At 36.9% G+C, this 12,935-nt stretch overlaps 1 protein-coding gene across 1 annotated transcript in view; it reads right to left on the reverse strand.

The window, feature by feature from the left end:
• Window positions 1–12,935, reverse strand: part of PDSS2 (prenyl (decaprenyl) diphosphate synthase, subunit 2) — a gene marked incomplete at its 5' end in the record, with an annotated part of 71,373 nt that overhangs the window by 32,569 nt on the left and 25,869 nt on the right. The window lies entirely within an intron of this gene.

The raw sequence follows: 12,935 nt of genomic DNA on the forward strand, positions 1-12,935 counted from the left end.
TGGAGCCCCATGGAGAGAGGAGCCCCGGCTGGAGCAGGGTTGCTGGCAGGACTTGTGACCCCACGGGGGACCCAGGCTGGAGCCGTCTGTTGCTGAAGGACGGCACCCCGGGGAAGGGACCCAGGCTGGAGCAGTTCATGAAGAACTGCAGCCCGTGGGAAGGACTCACGTTGGAGAAGTCCATGGAGGACGGTCTCCCGTGGGAGGGACCCCACGCTGGAGCAGGGGAAGAGTGTGAGGAGCCCTGTCCCTGAGGAGGAAGGAGCGGCAGAGACAACATGTGATGAACTGACCACAACCCCCATTCCCCGTCCCCCAGTGCCGCTGAGGGGGAGGAAGTAGAGAATTTGGGAGTGAAGTTAAGCGAAGGTAAGGAAGAAGGGAGGGGTGGGGGAAGGTGTTTTAAGGTTTGGTTTTAGTTCTCATCACCCTACTCTGATTTGATTGGCAATAAATTAAATTAATCTCCCCAAGTCAAGTCTGTTTTGCCCACAACAGTAACTGGTGAGAGATCTTTCCCTGTCCTTCTCTCGACCCACGAGCCTTTCGTTCTCTTTCCCCTGTCCAGCTGCGAAGGGCAGTAACAGAGTGGCTTTGGTGGGCACCTGGCATCCAGCCAGGGTCAACCCACCACAGCGGGTCAGAAAATTACTCGGGACATTCAACCATCCACACATTGAATTTTGTTCCTCCTCTTCCTGAGCTCAAACTAAATCTTTCAGGTAGTTTACTCAGGAATCATCTATAAGATAATTCAGGGTTCAGAACTTCCAAAACATTCTGTGCACACAACGACAGAGAATAGGGCCATGCATTCCCTGGCATGTGTACAGCAGCCCCATTCTTGCCTGCAGTTGACCACCCTGGTAAATCCAGCTCTGTCTAATTAAAATACGTGGCTGTTTTTTATAAAGTGAAACTTTAGAGATAGAAGGACTGCAGGGAAATCACAGAATATAAGACATTTTGGTAGAACACTTTCTTCAAAGTTAGAAGATACAATTCAGACTCCTTCAAGCATAGTAAAAAGAACGGATTCTGGGCCCCACTCATCCTTCATGAGGTTTCTAAACACCCTGGATGAAAAGAAGACATTGCTGCCATCAGTTTGACAACTCAAGCACTTTGTTCCCTTTAAACAAAATATTTCTTAGACAAGTAAAGTTCACTTCAATGTAACACTGCATATGTATCTTTTCCTGTTTTTCATTCTAGTTTAAAAAAAATGAATGAATTTGAGTGCCATTCAGTGTGATGGCGGTTTTATTTTAAATTCAGCAGCTGAAATGGAATCGATTACACAGACCACTCTATTTCAGAGTAGTAATACAGTGTCTCTCCAGACTCTACCAGACATTTTCAAGGGGAACATCAGGGAAAGGGTGAAGTTTTTGCAGGAAGGCAGGAAACAGCACGAGGGAAAACACAGCGATGGATATATCTTTGTTCCTCATCCTTCCCAATTTCTACCTGACAAATGTCCTTAGCTTTGCCAAATTCCTTTCAAGAAGGACCACAAATAATTCCTTCCTTTCTTAGTCTTTATCTTTCTGTCTCTTTGGGCTGCTGGTCTTGAAACAATATCCTTTCCTCATGCATCTGCTATGACAGACCTTACTCCTTGCTGCTGATGCATAGACTTGAAAACGTGGCAGACTTCTCCATACAAGTAAAGAAGAAAATTAGATAGTCATGAAACTTTAAATATACAGACAAAAGTTCCTTCAACTTGCATTTGACTACCCCACCCCGTGTTAATTTTTGGAAATATTGTGACACTTAAAAATTCCACAGAAAGTTATTAAAATTAAATGTTCTCCTGCATTTGACACAGAAACATTGCAACAGTAGGAAGCTAAAGATGAAACTCAGAAACCAGCTGAAATTGGATTTTGATTGTTCAGTAATACCTATAAAAAAGGAAGCAAAAACTCTAAGGAGTTCCAAGAACACTGGAATTCAATTTTCTTTCCTGGTAATCTCCTCAAACATCATTAGTCATACAGGTAACTAAGTGTGCCAGTCCACAGAATTTTTTTAAATGTAATCTTTATTGGATCCTATTGGATTTATTATTTGAAATCTACTTGAGCTTTACTATTTTTTGAAGCTGTTTCTCTCAGTTGAAATACACAGAAAGGATTTCTCACAGTGTTTTGCTTTCTAGCAAGTTTTAAATGCTCTTGGAAAACAGATTTATAGTTTTCTTCACTCTGTTAATGATAAATTAGTAGCAAACACACTATGCAATGTAAACACATCACCCAAACCCACTACTTGATAAAACATTACTTCCTAAGACATACAAAAACTCTTAAAAATAATAGCAGCAGTCAGTGTGAATATTGTTAGTATTGTCAAATAACTAACGTAAGGTCAGTCTACTCTAAGGATTTTCAACAGCGTTAAGTTACCCTTTTCATGCTGATGCAACACTAACCACAGAAAGGGTTTTCACTAGTATAGACAGTTTTAGTGCATTTAGGCAGTTTCCTTAACGATAACATAACCAACAGAAGAAATATCATTTTCCCTTCTTTAGCTCCACATGGTACCTTACACAGTATATTACTATCTTTGCAGATTCAGTGCAGCAGATCCCTGTGCTGAAGCACTCAACCAACGGTTGATGAGTGACTCAGGTTAGAGAAGTATGTGATTTCTTCAGCCCAACCCTTTTGGACAGGATAATTTCATATCTTTCTTTTACATAAAACAGTGAACAAAGAGGGTATCGTGACTACAGGGCTCTGTAGCTACAAAACCCTCGTCATCAATAAATGATACAAGGGAGCATGGCTATAAAACACTGTTTTCAGCCATGCTGGTGCAGACAACTGTTGACCTGGGATATGTTCACAAATGAATGTTCAAAACACTAATACTAACCACCATTTCCAGTCCATCCAAAGATTCATTCTTCTTGCTAGCCAAATAAGATGCCAAATACCTCAGTGTTTTGTTTAAAAATACAATTAACTCATCTACATAACTGCTATAATTTTATGCACTATACTAGATTATTGCAGTGAAGCCATTCCAGAGGTAAAGGCACTTTTACTAAAAATTTGACCCTGGTAAGGTTCATTTTAAAGATGAATTTACTGCAGTGCAAAAAGAGGTAAGGATACAAAATCGACCACCCTGTTTACAAGACATGTATTTCTAACCTCTCCTAGTAGTACAACGTGTACAAACACCTGCTGGAAAGGAATGAAGAAGAAGGAGCCAAATTCTTCTCAGTGGTGCCCACTGACAGGATGAGGCAATGGGCACAAATTAAAAGATGAAATTCCATCTGGACACATGAAAACATTTTACTGTGAGGGCATCAAACAATGGAACAGGTTCCTCAAAGGGGTTGTGAAGTCTCCATCTATGGAGATATTCAAAAACCATCTGGACATGGTCCTGGGCAACCTGCTCTAGCTAAACCTGCTTGAGCAGGGGGTTTGGACTAGATGATCTCAAGAGGTCCCTTCTAACCTGAACCATTCTGTCATACTAGCAGCTGGTGAAGGAGGACCACAGCTGATTTTGCATACTCACATCTGCAGCACCAGTAATAACTTTTCTCTTCTTTGAAATAATAAAACCAAGGCTACAAAGCTGGTGCCAAATGCTCTCTTAGGGAAGGGTTAAATTTGCTGATTGTACTGGGAACAGATTTCCCTTCTATGAATAGCTAAGCTCTTGGGAGACTAAGAAAGGCCATACAAATTTTAGATTCTTATCACTGTTGCTAACAGCTTTGAATTGCAACTGAATTGTCACAAAAATCTATTTTCATTTTTTAAAAAGAATATTCTCTGTTGAAATTGTACTCCAGGTGGACAGCTGACTATATACTAATCACTGTGATCTCCAATCCTTCTGCAAAATTGTTTATTAACCATCTTGTCATGGAAGTCCACCTCTAGAACCAAGTACGTCCTAAAACCACTCCCACCCAAAGATGGATGCTAATATGTATTAAGTCCTCACTCAAAAAACCAAAAAGGCTGTTTGAGATAATATTGTTAAGACAGTATTTCACCAGAAAAAGATTTGATTGCTTTTTAATCCTACTATGCACTCTCAATATGAAACTTACGTTTAAGAAACAGACCTTAAATAAAACCAAGAAAACAGAACTTGTGATCTTCCACTGCTTCAGCTATAAAAAGAATGAAGTTGGTATCGCAAATATCATTCATGGAGGACACCACCTTCATCAACTTTATGAAAATCCATTTTCATTTTATAATTTGTGTATGAGCTAAAGCTACTTAGCAAGGAATTCCCCCATGATGATTATTCATGGCTGTGAAAAAAAGAACTGTAATGAACATCTCTTGCTTTAAGAAACCTGGACAGTGGCAGTACCTACTCTAAGTAGGTGGTGAATGAAGCAGCAGAACTGCTGACTCTTGAGAGTACTTTCTCACACTGTGCATCTCATGCAGAATAAAACATCACATACCCACAAGTTTTCATTACTTCAATTTCTTAGAATAAATTTTGTTTTCTTTTGAATACCCATTTCCTACATATTCTGGCAGAGATCCGCATCTTGGATACGGTTCCTTGTTAACAGTTAAGGAAATATCAAATATAGCCATTTTTTAGTGTTTGCCTCAAATCTTTGAAAGGTATTTTCTTCTTTGAAAACTGGAGGGGTTTGCCTTCAAAAAAAAAAAAAAAAAAGAACCTTTCTTCTGTAATTTGGCCTTAACATTCAATTAAATTTATTTTTATATATATACACACACACAAACACACATGTATACATATCTTTTTTTAATATATATGTATCTATCTATCTCAAAGCCTGCAAATATTTTTGACTCCTAAACCATTTGTCTTCACCACTAGACAGCTGCCAATTCACCATCATACATTAAGGTAGCAATCAAGAGAGGGACAGACACTACTACCCCAACTATCTAGAACACTATCCTATCTTTCCCAGGTATAGCGGTTATCGTGAGATATCAGATGACCTCTGACTTTCCTCTCAACAAAGTCAGCTTTTTCTTCAGTTTCTTGAAATTAGTTTTCGCTTTCTTCTGCATTGATGCTCAAGAGTCATCTCTGAAAAGCCCTCTCTCTTATGTATAGAGAATGTATTAGTATTTTCCAGACCATTCTCTTAATTAGAATGAGGCATACAATAGTTCTATCAGAAAAAGAACTAGTTAACCAGATGTTAGAAGTAGCTGTGTGCTTTACCTCTGCGGAGGACAATATTTATCTGGAATAAGGACAGGTATTTGGTTCAGGAACTCAAGCAGTAAACATTGACTTTGGTTTGCTAGGCAGACCAGAGAAGCAGAAAGACATGTCCGATTGCTACTATGAGGTAGACAAATTCAGATGCAAGCTGAGGAAATTGTTAATAAAGACAATTCGAAGGCAAGAATATTAAAGGGACTTTGTGCAAACCGGCATGAAAATCTTTAGCATTCTATTGAAAATTCATCAGAACTGAGCGAATAACTTTTTCCTGAGACTTTGTTTACTTGCTCAGTAACATAGCATTCAGACAGAATCTCAAATGCTCAGAATTTTGGTCTTGATAGCTCCATGCCTCAGTACTTTCAAAATATTCTTACAGTATATTTTGGGGAAAGAGCTTCAAGCTTAGACTTGATGATTCACAGTGATACCTATGACTACGTATTTTGGTATCAGTCTCAGTCTTTCCACATTCTGCAGCAGTCATTCAGCTACAAGGCACTGGTTATGTCATATATGTCCATAAGGGAAGTGGCAGAAATCACTTTCGTTTTTTTTAAACTAGTTTTTCGTGCAGAAGAGGGAGGACAGAAAACAGACTGAAATCTAATCATTAAATTTTACAGCAATGCCATGGCCAAGAACCACAGAAAAATAAACTCTTTCAATACAGACCTATACTAGCCTCAGTGGAGTCTGGCTTTGTGAAAGCTCAACGTAAGTATTGGCTTTAAAAACCAGTACAGGTACAAAAGGCCACTAAGGTAAAGCGTAGACCTATTTGAGGAATGCACTGGTCAGGAATCAAAACCATCATTCACTGCAATGCAACAGAACTCTTGCAGATCAAAAAGGAGACTATTTCTAATGCATTACCACAATTACAGTTTAAGTCTAATTTTTATAATTTCAATTAAATTAATAAGTTAATAAGATGTGTCACCTAATCCTCTAATTTAACTTCTCCAAAAGATTACTTTTCAAATATATAACTGCAGCCGTTAAGGTAATGAAATTTTACAAATATTTAATTATATTACCAGTTACAGATAGCAAAATGGAAATAGAAAAAAAATCCGTAGAAGAGTCAGAAAACTGAATACTTCATTTGCTCAGGATTTATTTTAGGGGCTATAAATTTACTTGTTGAAAACAAAGGCAAATGATGCACTTGCTAAGGAACTGTTCCACTGACACAAGCATGAAAAGGGGCAATGAGAAGAGCACAATGCAGCAATTAGGAGATTCGCTGGCATCATTCTACAATTTTATCATCAGCATCACAAGAACTGTTAACCTCTAATGACAGCAGGAATGCTAGACAAAAGTTTTAAAGCAGTAGCATGGGAAAAATGTTATGAGCAAGTACTGATTCTGATAGATTTTTATCTTTTACCTCCAACGTACAGGATTTTTTTTACCCTAATGCTTAAATACTTTCATCAACTATTAACAAAGAGTACATTTTTGCTACCAAAAGGAACTTCACACGACTGTCAAGAAAACTTTAGTAAAGAAATCTTGTTAGAAATCCAGTCTTTGAGAACATAGGCCAGAACAACCAATACGTGTCCATTAAATGGACATAAAGTTTGTTTGAATTACAATCACGTTTATGTTTTACTTTAACATAAACTAAAACCAAATTTACCTCTCAGAAGTGGATACAAATTAGTAAGTTTTGGTGCACCCTAAAAATAATAATTAAAACAAAAACCAGTTTTATTAAGAATTGATTCATAATTATGTATGAAACATAACGATGCATTTATCAGTACTGAAAGTGTGTTCACATTCTCCAAGAAAATCTATGCTACATTGGATGCCATTATTGAGTATGTATCTCAGTATTTTAAGATACAGAACTGCTTATTTAGGGTTGCTCAAAGAAAAGTTTTATTCTGTAATAATGCAATCATGATAGCTATGTTGCCTCACATCATCCCATATTAGGTTAAAGGTTCAAAAACATTACAATTCTTCCACAGTTTTCTTCATCACCATTTCCCAGATAAAACAGTGTTCCTTAAGTGTACTTTTACATAAATCAGTTCACAGGTCTTTAAACTTCTCTATATTTTTCAGTAGTGTCTGGTTTTGTGACACGCCCCTGTGCCACTCTAAAATACTAAATTAGAATAAAAATACTCAGCAATATAGATACTATCCTACTCCCAATGTAGTCCAGTACATCATCATCAAACAGTGCCTCAGGGGAAGGTACAGAGACAGGCATGATAGCGTACTTCATAAAAGCTCTTTATCCTGCTCTCTAGAAAAAAATTTGAAGGTTGTTTTTCTTTTTTTTCCTCTCAAGAACTCAACTGCACTATCAAACTTTTTAACCTGGGTCTCTTAATCCAATCTGATCTCTGCTTCTTCCCAAACTCATGCCTCAGCGTCACCTAGCTAATCTGCGAGACGATCATTTTTAAGGTACTCATCTCTAACAGCAGCTTGTATCGGGGAAGGAAAAGGAAGTAGATAAGTGAGCAGAGGTGAAGAGCTAAGAATAATTAAAAATATATACACGATTTGAAAATAGTTTTATCATCAGCTTCAGTTTTTGATATTAACACTGCAACTGGGAGAAAACACATTACTTCTGGGTCTCACCTCTCCTCCATGATTTTTTCATCCTGCCTTCTCTGATCAATACAGGTGCTGAATCTCAGAAGGAAAAGTCAGGCTAAGGGTCTTTATTTTATGTAAAATATAATGTAAATATACTTAGCATATTTAGCAGGTATTTATGGTTAAGATTTTCCACCAGAGAAAACAATGAAGAATAGATCTTTCAAAATAACTTTCATTGCTCTAAAAATACCTCATCTCACAACTACATTTACCAAGAAGCACTTTCTACTCTCCTCAAACAAAATGAAAAGTGCCGTTCTGAGAGACAGTAATTTGGACCTATTACAAGTCAGTGGCTGCTAATGGCTGCCTTTACATAGGCAACAAGACATTTCCTTTTAAAAAGGATATTTTTTACAGGATTCTTGATGATATGCACTCATCATGTAATTTAGAATAAGTTTTCACTTTTGAAGAGAGGGCCAGAAAATTGCCACTGAGCCTCAGAATCATTTCTTTAGACAATCCATGATTTTTCACTGTTTTAATATTTCAAATATTCTTTTGAAAAGTCTATGTTCTTCTCTTGACATCATTCAGAAAAAGAAAAAGGCTGACACAAGTACTACCTTTCTTAAAAAACATTTGAAAATTATAATTGTAGATTCTAGCTGACTTGTTTGTCAATCCTCAAAAATTTACAACAAAAGAGCAACTGGCATAATTCCAGAATGGGGATACTCTCCATATCCTTCACTGGTCAGCAAGGAACCAAGTTGCTCAAGTTCAATATTGAGCATTCCCCACAGGACCACAATGGATGCTACAGAAGTAGAAACCATAGTTCAAGATAAAGCAGTTCTTCTATGAAGCACAGTGCACACTCAGACTGTCGCAATAGGAAGACTTCAAAGACTTACGTGAATAACTTGTTGATGTTTACACAAACACAGGGCCTATTTTGTCAACAACACATTTATGCCTTTAGGAATAGATAAACTTAACATAAGGAAATGCATCCACTATATAAGTAGTACATCTGTGCTACTGTTTATTTATAAACAAATAATGCTTAATAAAACAATGCTCTATAATGTGATCTTCTGGCAGAGCTCTGCATTGACAGACAAGATTCTTAAATTCAGTTCCAAGCTTTCAGGCTGCAGATTTTGAAGTGCTTCTGTGAACAGTTTAATCATTCCAACAAGAGCTCACTAAATTATAGTGGGAAAAATAGAGCAATTCTTAAAATTTCAGCAAGAACTATGGAAAACACTACCATTACATGTATTTCAGGTTTTTGAGCTAGGATTTTCTTTTTTTAATGTCTTTTGGGGGGGTGGGTATTTTTTGTTTTGGGTATGTTGTTTTTGGTGGTTGGGTTTTGGTTGGTTGGTTTGTGTGCTTTTTTAAATACAAAGGGGTGCCCTCCTATCAGTTTATGGATTTGCAAGCAATGAATTTACAGATTATTTTATAATTTTCTCTAATCATCAGCACATTACAGTAGGCATTGCACTAAAATGCATCATTTCATCCTCCTGAAGTTTTACATATCACTGTCTTCAGAGTGTGGGAGGATCAAAACTGGTCACAATCTTTTATGCATCCTCTCCACAGTTTCGTAAGGCAACTGATGATTCAGATGTTCTAGGAAGCTCCAGCTTTAATGCTGCAACAGGTTGCTTCCAACTTATCTGTGTTACACCCTGAAAAGGCACATTACTTGATAACATTGCAGTAAATATTCACACACCACTTGTGTTAAAATGTCCATATCGTGTATCTGGCTGACAGGTGACAAAATACCAATTAATGCTTGTTACTTTTGCTGTTTTTGCATCTGAATGCTACTCTCAAAATATCACAAGAAGTGAAGGTCACTGAAGCAGAAGTCAAAGACAAAACTAACACTTTTTGCTACTAGAGTCAAAGAAGCACTTCCATGCAACAAAACTTGCTGTTAGCAGTTTCAGCCCCACGTCCTTGGCTAGGCAAAGCGAGATAACAGACGTTAAAGATCTATTACCTTCAGATGGCAACAAAGAACCAACCCTTAAACATATCCATTTACATTTCTTAATAATTTATTCACATATTTATTTAAAACTGCATATGGTCACTCACACATCCCACAAGATAGTTGGGAGGTACCTTATTAGGCAAACATCATTTACTTTTCCATCTCTCACACATCAACATGTTTATGATGACTTTTACAAGTATCTTATCACAATCCTAGTATCAAAACACCACAACCTCAAAATGAGAAAACCTATCAAAATAACTCCATCATCCCATATAAACACAGCCCAAACCAATAAATCAGAACATTACCAGGCATTACTCTCTTGTTATTTAAGTTGCAAAAACCAACCATGCCATTCCTTGTCAAAGGCTCATCATTCCTAAACCCACTACTGATACACCAACTACTAAAAGATCCCAACCAATTCCTCTTGGAGGACAATTCTGTTCTAAAATCCATGGGTTAGCAATGTCCAATCTACTAGAGGATGCAGTTCTGAAGTAAGGTTGTATCCATGTCACCTTAAATCAACAACATAATTTATCACCGCAATCAGCAAGCCAAGAAAAGCCACTATCCAAAATACAAAGTGGACAAAAAAAGGATAGGTGATCAGAAAGTTAACATGAACATACAAAAGAGTTGTAAACGCAGTGATCTGATGAATCTAATGCTTTGTAGCTGTAAAAGTTTTTTTGAAGAAATTACTGTTCATTTTTTAAACAGTTTTTATTGTCTGAATAAATGTAGGACTTTGCCATAATTACAAAAATGTAGCATGCAGTTGCATCTGCCTTTCAGTACTTTATTTTAAGCCTCAGTCAATACTAACTTTGTAATCATAATTAACATATCATAATTTCACAAAGTAGAAAATGAGAATGCTTTCTTCTGAATTGTTGTGTGTTCAAAAACCGAAGTTTTAGGTGACTTTATAAGAGTACAACAGCAGAATGTATCTTACAGGAGGCTTCCTAACTGACATTTCAAGAAATCTTGAGTCCTTGTATGTAAGATATTTTAAAAAACCCAAAACAACAAAACACCCCCCAAACCCTTCTGTTGAATAACTTTAGCAAACACATGAGAAATATGAACACTAGTTTAAAAGAAACCTCCAAAAACACAACCCTGAGCCTTGAATCTTGTTATCATTACAGTTATATTCTACAACAGTAGCAAGAAGAGGAAAATTACTACGAATTAACAACAACAATTCCTATATTTAATGTTATTTAAAAATCAAAGTGTTACCTGAGGCAATTACCTCTCAGCCTTTTAATATCTACAGGGAAAAGCCTACGGGAAAATAATTGACTTTACTAATTTTACCCTTGGCAATTATAAAATAGCTCTGCATTTCATTACGACTACAGGATTTCACATCTAATTGTCAGCCCCGAGAGAAGCACAGAGATAAATGCATCATACACAAGCTCAGACAAGAGTTTAACAGCACAATAAAATTAACTTGGTAGCAGTGGTTTCAGTTAATGTTAAAAGCCCCTTTAGCTTAAATTCTCGTCTGTACAACAGCTATGCACGTCTATAGAGGTTACAGCCTACCATGGTCAGTACCATGTACGATACAATTCTGCTCATTTCATTAGCCTATTTGCTGAGATACCAAATAAATGCCAGCAAAAAAGTGGTACTGTGATTTTTACTTTGTACATCAAAGAAAACAAAACATTATGAAGGAAAAAAGTCACAGTTATTTCACACTGCTGAAAAACAGATGCCAAATTTGAAAATTCATCATTTACAAAAGAATAAATACAGTATGTTTAAATCATTGCACCAGTCAAGAGATTTCTATAGCTTGTACTTCAATTTTTCTAACTTCGCTAGTAGGGTTAGACGTATGAAAAAGAATAATTTACTAAGTCAATCAGCTTCCATAATGGCATCCCACTTATCGTATGTAGAAGCTATGAAAGTATTTAGATGTCAGAAAAATGAAAAAAGTGCTAAAATGTTTTGGCAGAATTTTCCGACATGCAGTATAATGATTGCTTTAAAAAAAAAAAGTAAAAAAGTATTTCTTTGCACTTGTGCTTCATTTCACTGTAGGCTTGTTTCCTGGCAAGTCTGCAGGGATTACACATTGCTGCTGCAATACTACATGATGTACAAAATGCAAACTAATAGGTGCTACATTTTATAAAAGTTTCCTCTTCTGTTGAAAGAAAAATTGATGTCGGGTTAAATCCTTTGGTCTGTCTTGAGAACCTTACTAAGTACCAAAAAAAAAACCCAAAACAAACATAAGAACATATACAAATCAACAATAATTAGTAAAATCAACTGCACCCCATTTTGGATATGGTATGACTAAAATTTTGTACTATTTAAAACTTTATTTGAATACTTACTACCAGTTATCACCATAATGGCTTAACCCGCTATTCCAGCGGATTGACATCTGATTTTTTTGTCTCTTCTCCTGAATCACAGCTCTATGTTACAAAATGACACCACTTTTGAGAGAAACTGTCACACTTATGATTAAAGCAGTACAGAAATACTCAACTACCACCACGAGGAGCTTTAGCTTGAGAATCTAAAAACAACAGACTCCTTAAGCTCAGGATTAAAACTACATTGATTATTGACAACTGCACGAGACAGACATTTATTTTACGTTATGATCTGTCAGCAATCTTCAGACATATAAAAAGTACCCCTGCAAAGACGACTTGTTCTCTGTTTCCACCGGAACGGCACACTAAGCTCTTCAGCCATACACGTAGTTAGGTGCTACACTAGACTGGCACAGGGATGCCCAGGAATCTCTCTGCACCACAGGAGGTTTTAAGAACATGCTAGGCAGACACGTGTCAAGAATGATTGGTGTAGCTGATCGTGTCTGGGGAAAAGAAGAACCGACTACAGAGATGATCTCTTAAGGTCTCTATCACTCTCATTTTCTAGGATCGTACAGCTCTACGATTCATTTGTCATGAAAAACATTTGCCTGTAAAGTTTCGAACAGTTTGGCTGAGCAGCAGGATTGCAGTTGCCCTTTAGAAGCCAGTACATCCATCTTAATAGGGCAATCCAATACTCAGGGGTGTCCAAATGCCTAATAAAATAATTTCATTAAGAGTAA

The sequence above is a fragment of the Phaethon lepturus genome, unplaced genomic scaffold (assembly GCF_000687285.1).
Source record: "Phaethon lepturus isolate BGI_N335 unplaced genomic scaffold, ASM68728v1 scaffold11598, whole genome shotgun sequence".
Lineage (NCBI taxonomy): Eukaryota > Metazoa > Chordata > Aves > Phaethontiformes > Phaethontidae > Phaethon > Phaethon lepturus.